Source organism: Brachyistius frenatus, unplaced genomic scaffold, assembly GCF_029030835.1.
Source record: "Brachyistius frenatus isolate BFR_SWC_R1_liver_20210118 unplaced genomic scaffold, ASM2903083v1 Contig_75, whole genome shotgun sequence".
NCBI classification, from domain to species: domain Eukaryota; kingdom Metazoa; phylum Chordata; class Actinopteri; family Embiotocidae; genus Brachyistius; species Brachyistius frenatus.
In genome coordinates, this window is record NW_027210674.1 from 1458309 (window position 1) to 1467136 (window position 8828).

Below are 8828 nucleotides of genomic sequence, written 5' to 3' on the forward strand. Positions count from 1 at the left end.
ACTTTGAATATATAAATATTGATTGTGGCTTTTCTTTTAACATGAGCACTTTTCTCTGTTACCAGCTCCAGCTTCCTGTTTTGAGTTTTTACAGGAAGTGAACATTAAAAATAGAAGTAGATACGACATATAAAATGGAATAAAAATCATGCAAATTGAAATCATGCAGCAATTAAGACAAGAGAATGCTGTTAGTGTAATATTTGTAGCTACAAGCTTCTCATACAGTTATTGTTAGAGGCATTTATGTTCTGCTCTGTTATATTTTAGTCATTTCGATGGTAATCTGTAGTTCAGGTGTGGTGGGTGTTGATGTGGGGGCACATTTTAAGAACATTCTCAACTTCTCCTTTCAAAATTAAGCAGCACTGTGTCATACAAACATTATATTCTACAAACAACAGACAATTTATTTCCAATGAGTTACTAAATATCAATAATAAAATTTGTATATGGAGACAATTATCATTAGACTAGATTCTCTCCATCTGATTAAATCATTTTCAAATTTTACTCAGCTCAAACCTCAAACTTTACTAAAGCTTAGTTGTGCATATTATTGTAAACACATGAGCTGTTGGATGGAGAAATGAGGCGCAGTCAGGCTCAGAAAGTCATACATTTAGCAACACATACCAGCCTATTTTTCACAAGGTACAACTCACACAGACACCCAGAAGATGACCAACTGACGAGGGGTGCAACAATTTCAACTTTTTTTTTTATCAAAAACTAAGAAATAATTGACTGATTTAACTGGATCTGTGTTGAGTTCTTCTTCAGCTTTTCATTGGTTGTTGCCAGAAAATTGATCTTACATTTTCAATTCGGTTCAATTTAATTTCCTTTATAGACAGTGCATCTGGAAAGTATTCACAGCGATTCACTTTTTCCACATTTTATTATGGTACAGCCTTATTCCAAAATGGATTAATTCTACACACAATACCCCATAATGATAACGTGAAAAAAGTTTGTTTAAAATTTTTGCAAATCTATTAAAAATAAAGAATGAAAATATAACACGTACATAAGTATTCACAGCCTTTGCTCAATACTTTGTTGAAGCTCCTTTGGCAGAAATTACAGCCTCAAGTCTTTTTGAGTACAATGCTACAAGCTTGGCACACCTATTCTTGGGCAGTTTATCCGATTCTTCTTTGCAGGACCTCTCAAACTACACTGCTCAAAAAAATAAAGAGAACATTGAAACAACACAATGTAACTCCAAGTCAATCACACTTCTGGGAAATCAACCTGTCCAGTTAGGATCAACACTGATTGTGAATCAATTTCACCTACTGTTGTACAAATGGAACAGACAACAGGTGGAAATGAGGCAATTAGCAAGACAACCCTATAAAGGAACGGTTCTGCAGGTGGTGACCACAGACCATTTCTCTGTCCTCGTCCTTTCTGGATGATTGTTGGTCCCTTTTGCATTTTGCCAGTGTCCTCACCACTAGAGGTAGCATGAGGCGGTCTCTCCAACCCACAGAAGTTGATCAGGTAGTGCAGCTCATCCAGGATGGCACATCAATGCACGCTGTGGCAAGAAGGTTTGCTGTGTCTGTCAGCACAGTGTCAAGAGCACAGAGGAGATACCAGGAGACAGGCTGGTCCACCAGGAGACGTGGAGGGGGACGTAGGAGGACAACAACCCGGCAGCGGGACCGCTATCTGCTCCTTTGTGCAAGGAGGAACAGGAGGAGCGCTGCCAGAGCCCTACAAAATGACCTCCAGCAGGCCACTAATGTGCATGTTTCTACTCAAACTGTCAGAAACAGACTCCATGAGGGTGGTACGAGGGCCCGACGTCCACAAGTGGGGTCTGTGCTTACAGCCCAACACCGTGCGGGGCGATCGGACTTTGCCAGAGAACACCAAGATTGGCAGCTTCTCCATCGGCGCCCTGCGGTCTTCACGGATGAGAGCAGGTTCACACTGAGCACATGTGACAGACGTGACAGAGTCTGGAGACGCCGTGGAGAACGTTCTGCTGCCTGCAACATCCTCCAGTGTGATCGGTTTGGCAGTGGGTCAGCAATGGTCTGGGGAGGTGTTTCTTTGGAGGGCAGCACAGAACCTCTGTGTGCTAGCCAGAGGTACCCTGACTGCCATTAGGTACCGGGATGAGATCCTCAGACCCATTGAAGACCATATGCTGGTGCAGTGGGCCCTGGGTTCTTCTGATGCAGGACAATGCTCGGCCTCATGTGGCTGGAGTGTGTCAGCAGTTCCTGTATGATGAAGGCATCGATGCTACAGACCGGCCTGCCCGTTCCCCAGACCTGAATCCAATCCAGCACATCTGGGACATCGTGTCTCGTTCCGTCCACCGACGCCACGTCCACCGCAGACTGTCCAGGAGTTGACTGATGCTTTGATCCAGGTCTGGGAGGAGATCCCTCAGGAGAACATCCGTCGTCTCATCAGGAGCATGCCCAGGCGTTGTCGGGAGTGATACAGGCACATGGAGGACACGCACACTACTGAGCCTCATTTGGACTTGTCTTGAGGAATTTCCACAGAAGTTGGATCAGCCTGTGATCTGATTTTTCCACTTTTATTTTGAGTATGATTCTGAATCCAGACCTCCATGGATAATGATTTTGATTTCCATTGATCATTCTTATGTTATTTTGTTCTCAACACATTCCACTATGTAATGAATAAAGATTTTCAACTGGAATATTTCATTCATTGAGATCTAGGATGTGTTGTTTAAGTGTTCTCTTTATTTTTTTTGAGCAGTGTAGTTACTCCTCAGCACTGCTGGTTCACTGTCACTGCGAGACTTGATGGAACTCCACTATCACAAGGACAGATCCAGGAGATCATCCGGTTAGATGGGGAGCGTCGGTGCACAGACATCTTCAGATCTCTCCAGAGAAGTTCAATCAGGTTCAAGTCTGGGCTCTGCCTGGGCCACTCAAAGACATTCACAGAGTTGTCCAGAAGACACTCCTTTGTTATCTTGGCTGTGTGCTTCGGGTCGTTGCCCTGTTGGAAGATGAACCTTCGCCCCAGTCTGAGGTCCAGAGCGCTCTGGAGAAGGTTTTCATCAAGGATGTCTCTGTACATTGCTGCATTCATCTTTCCCTCCATCCTGACGAGTCTCCCAGTTCCTGCTGCTGAAAAACATCCCCACAGCATGATGCTGCCACCACCATGCTTCACTGTAGAGATGGTGTTGGCCAGGTGATGAGCGCTGCCTGGTTTCCTCCAAACATGACACTTGGCATTCAGGCCAAAGAGTTCAATCTCTGTTTCATCAGACCAAAGAATTTAGTTTCTCATAGTCTGACAGTCCTTCAGGTGACTTTTGGTAAACTCCAGGTGGGCTGTAATGTGCCTTTTACTGAGGAGTGGCTTCCGTCTGGCCACTCTACCATACAGGCCTGCTTGGTGGAGTGCTGCAGAGATGGTTGTCCTTCTGGAAGGTTCTCCTCTCTTCACAGAGCAACGTTGGAGCTCTGTCAGAGTGACCATCGGGTTCTTGGTCACCTCCCCGACTAAGGCCCTTCTCCCCCGATCGCTCAGTTTGGCCGGGCGGCCGACTCTAGGAAGAGTCCTGGTGGTTCAAACTTCTTCCATTTACGGATGATGGAGGCCACTGTGGTCATTGGGACCTTCAATGCTGCAGAAATGTTTCTGTACCCTTCCCCAGATCTGTGCCTCCATACAATCCTGTCTCAGAGGTCTACAGACAATTCTTTGGACTTCATGTCTTGGTTTGTGCTCTGACATGCACTGTCAACTGTGGGACCTTATGTAGACGGTGTGTGTCTTTCCAAATCATGTCCAATCAACTGAATTTACCAGGTGGACTCCAATCAAGTTGTAGAAACATCTCAAGGATGATCAGTGGAAACAGGATGCACCTGAGCTCAATGTTGAGTGTAATGGCAAAGGCTGTGAATACTTATGTACATGTGATTTTTGTGTGTGTGTGTGTGTGTGTGTGTGTGTGTGTGTGTGTGTGTGTGTGTGTGTGTGTGTGTGTGTGTGTAGAGTTTTGAGGAAAAAAATTAATTTAATCCCTTTTGGAATAAGGCTGTAATATAACAAAATGTGGAAAAAGTGAAGCACTGTGAATACTTTCCGGATGCACTGTCGCTAAAAATCACAACATTAGTCATCTCAGGGCACGTAACATTGTAACGTCCTTAAAACAGAACTTTATAATAATATATACAGAAACCCAACAATTCAACAATTCTCACGAGTGTCAACTGGAAGGAAAAACTCCCTTTTAACAGGATGAAAACCTCCTTCACAGCTAGGTTCAGAGGTTAAAGGGGGAGCAGAGCGTGAAAAGAGAAGCATGGAAAGACAAAAAAAAAAAAACACAATAAACTCAGGGCAGAACCATGCAGCTCCAGAGCCACAAACACCTGCAGAAAAAGCTCAAAAGTAAGAAGACCTTAAAGTTAAACAAACAAAGCAGACAGTTTTGGGGTGTCAAACTTCCGCCTCACTTTCCCAGCATTGCTGTCACTGCTTGGCTATTTTTTGCCAGAGATCCCCCGTCCCCTCCCCCTCCACCACCACCACCCTCGTATTATATGGCCAACAAAGAAAGACAGAAGAGAAAAAACATGTTCCTCTTCCTCTTTTTTATTTTCAGCATGCACAAATTTTGCAAGTATTAACTTTCCACTCAGCTGTGAGAGCTGACGTTCGGCTGGTAGGATATGGGTGATAAAAACAGTAACAGAGTCAGTTAAATAAGTTTTAAGTCACCACCCTATAAGGTCATTGAGTCCATTTTGTGTACAATAAAAAATTTGAATTGGAGGTTCCCTAATCAACAGGCAGAATCAGCCAATATCTTCTTAAAATATGAGATTATTTTCCCTTTCTTTATTCAAATGTGTTCATTTTTTTTAGCTTCCAGTGTGTGACCCCCCCCCCCCCCCTCCCAGCACCACCACACCACCACCACTACCATGTTCAGTCCTAATGCTGTTATATTGATTTCTACGGTTTCTATTATGTTTCCCTCTTGCCATTATAGTCCATTACATTCAGTACTTTGTCACAGGTCAGTGGATAAAACAACCTTCCTTTCCCATTCACATCTTTCTCTTGATTAAAATGTGATTGACTGCACTTCTATAAGTGTACGACTGTATGCTTATCCATCAAGCTGAATGCGGTGCTGTTGTTTGGTCTGGAAAGATATTTCGTTTTTTAGTATTTTACTGTATATGGACGTAATATTACTGACACTGAAATAAATTTCCATTCTTGAACGTTGCTTCAGCTCTTATACTTTGTAGCAAAACAAACTGACCGCAGACCTGGTATACGCCGAGGTTGAATTGTCCTCTGTGAATACCAATGAGTGTTCTGGGAAATAGAAGCAACATCATATCTGACACTTTGTTCAGGATATTATGCAAAGGAGTTGTGGTGTGTTGATTAGCCAAAGACGGACAATCAAAGGTTAGTTATGCAGCAGCGTGGTGTGATGCAGCTTCACTGTTGTAGGAAATCGGCTCCATGGTCAGTATCCTGTAAAACCTTTCTCTCAAGAGATTAAAGCTACAGTCATGAAACCACGTGTTTGCATCACAGTGGAACATTTCATCAACTCTCTTCAAGAAACAGTAATTGGCTCAGTTAAAATTTGGTTGGCTGGTTACATTTCCCCAACAGGAAGTGACAGATGGAAATTTAAACTTTGTCAGTATAAAATTACTTTTTGTCTTCCTTTTCCTCATTTTCAATAATCTTCATTTGAATGCAAACAGAGACTGCTTTGCACTGTGAGAAATAGAATTAAGACATTTTAAAATAATTTCCCCAATAATCCCATTTAGTCCAGTGCAAACATTAAACACTAAAGTTTTATTTTCAATGTAAAAAATAATTCTGGGTTCAGAAGCCAGTGGGTCACTCAGTCCACCACTTTGTTCAACAAATATTTAATGGATTATCATGACATCTTCATTTTGATTTTGGCTGACTGGCTCAATTTGAAGGGTTTTTTTGTGTGTTTATTTTACTGTTCCTGCATTAAACGGTAATAAAAATTTATATCAGACTGCAGCAAAGCAAACATTGCTCTCTCCACCTCCAGTTAGAGGTTCAGGGAGATGGGGAGTCACACAAAACAGCATGTATCGGGGGACACCCCTTTGCAATCTATCGTGGGGAAATGAATGGTGATGCTACCAGGTTTTACACCACAGCATGTAATACAGCGATCAGTCGCCTACAGCAGAGAGGCAAGTACAACCCCATTTCCAAAAAGTTGGGTGTAAAGTGTAACTAAAAACAGAATGCAATTATTTGCAAATCACATAAACCAACATTTTATTGACAATAGACCAAAGACAACATATCAAATGTTAAAACTAATACATGTTATTGTTTTATGAAAAATATGTGCTCATTTAGAATTTGAGGCCTGCAACACGTCTCAAAAAAGATGGGACAGGATCAATAAAAGACTGGAAAAGTTGTGTGATGCAAAATAAAAACACCTGGTGGAACATCTGACAATATATATATATATAGATATATAATGTACTGTATATACTGTGCATTTTATATTTAATATTTTTACTGCTATTTTATTGCTTTCTATTATTCTATTATTATCTATTGCATCCTGTATGCTGCTGTAGTGGAAAAATTTCCCCTCGGTGATTAATAAAGTAACTACCTAACCTAACATAATTATGTTACCATGGCAACAGATCAGTGACATGATTGAGTATAAAAAGATCATTTCAGAGAGTTCCTCAGCAGTGAAGATGGGGAAAGATTCATCACTCCGTGAAAAGATTGTGTGGGAAAATTGTGCAACAATTTCAAAATATTTTCCTTTATGTAAAATTGTAAAGAATTGTTACATCTCGTCAAGTCCGTTAAGTTATTTTTCTCTAATTTTACAATTTCCTCTTTCCATTTCCGGTTTTATTTTGTTATTCAGCTCGTTTCAGGTGTCTTCACTTCGTGTTTCCCACTTCTGTGATTGTCCACTCCACCCTGATTGTTTCCACCTGCGTCCATTTGTCTTCCTGCCCTCATGTGTACATAGGCCGCATCTTCCCCTCACTAGTTTGCCAGTTGTTGTAGTTCACAGTTCTTTGTCAGTGAGGTTTCCTTGTGTATAACCGCTGCCTGCGTGGATTGAGCTCTGGATTTGGATTTATGGAACGAACTGTGACTGATTATGGATTACCGCTTTGATACATCTGCTGTGACTTTCCTGATTAATTCAGTAAAGATCATTGAACAGACCTGGCTGTCTCAGAGTTGTGGGTTTGAGTCTAATCCCTGCTCGCTACTAAATCTCTGTACACAAAGGGCAAGGCCGAAAACCAATAGTGAATAGTTGTGATCTTTGGACACTGAGATGGCACTGCATTAAAAAAAAAAAAAAGAAGACATGTTTCTGGATTGGAAATCATTGTCTGGGCTAAGAAACACTTTCTTGTCTGTGAACACAGTTCATCAATGCATCTACAAATGCAGGTTAAAACTCCAAAGAAGAAACCAGATAGAAACATGATCCAGAAACACCGGTCTTCTCTGGACCTGAGATCATTGAAGATGGACTGAGGTGAAGTGGAAAACTCTCATCTGGTCCGATGGATCACAATCTGAGATTATTTTTGGAAATCATGGACGTTGCATCCTTCGGGCTAAAGAGGAGAGGGACCATCCAGCTTGTTATCAGCGCTCAGTTAAAAATCCAGCATCTGTGACGGTACAGGGATGCATTAGTGCACATGGCATGGGTAGCTTGAATATCTGGAAGGAAGCATTACTGCTGAATGATATATTCAGGTTCTGGAGCAACATATGCTGCCATCCAGACAACGTCTCTTTCAGGGAAGGTCTTGCTTCAGTAAAACAATGCCAAACAGTCAGTTTTGTCAGTTTTGGATGTTTTTTTCCCTCCAGTCAATCATTCACCTGACCTGCCAATAAATAAGCTTACAAACTAATTGTGTTCAAACATTTACAAATGTGAAATACATCATCCCTTTCCAAAACATGGAGCATTCAAATAAGGCTCAGTGAGCAAAGATGTCTCATTTTGTTAAATGCCTGTTGCTTGAAACTCTCATCTCCCGTTTCTGTTTGTGTTGCTTATTTACTTGTACATGTTCATTTACAAATAGAGTGGGTAAGTGAGATCCAATCATAAGTGGTGACTTGAGACGCATGAAATGCCTTAAAGCTAAACAAGTGTGATCCGTCCACACCAGAACGGATAATACCAAGTGGAAACAGAGCCTTTACAGTCTGGTAGCACCAGGCTAGTTTGTTCTCCCAAAGCTCTAAAAATCAGCTGGAGAGTACAAAGTTAGCAGGACTCACACTACCGCACATTAATGGGAAGTCCACCAGGTTAAAATATACCAGCGTAATGCCTCAATTTCAAAACACATGACAAATAATCCACACTGGGAGGAAATCTAACCCGATCAAAGAACTAGGAAATGAAATACAATTATGTCAAATAGCAACAGAATGCAGGAACAGAAAGGTCATGCTGGAGATGTGTTTAAAGAGTGCAGTGTGTCCTTGTTATTCCTTTTGTGCCTGAAGCATCGCAGACTGAGCAGGTCCGAGAACATGTGCATGTTTAATATGCACATGTTAATGTCGTCTGTCAGCTCTGTGTGCTCTGATTCCTGTGTAATAATGAACCTTACTGTGAACTTCACCTTGATAAATGAGAAACTCATTTCTCCTTGAGGTTCAAATATTGAAAGTCACAAACTGAGGCCTATTTGTCAGAGTAAACGGCTTATTGTGCAACATCAGGTGATCTGCAGCCGCTCAACCCAAATTCTCCCTCT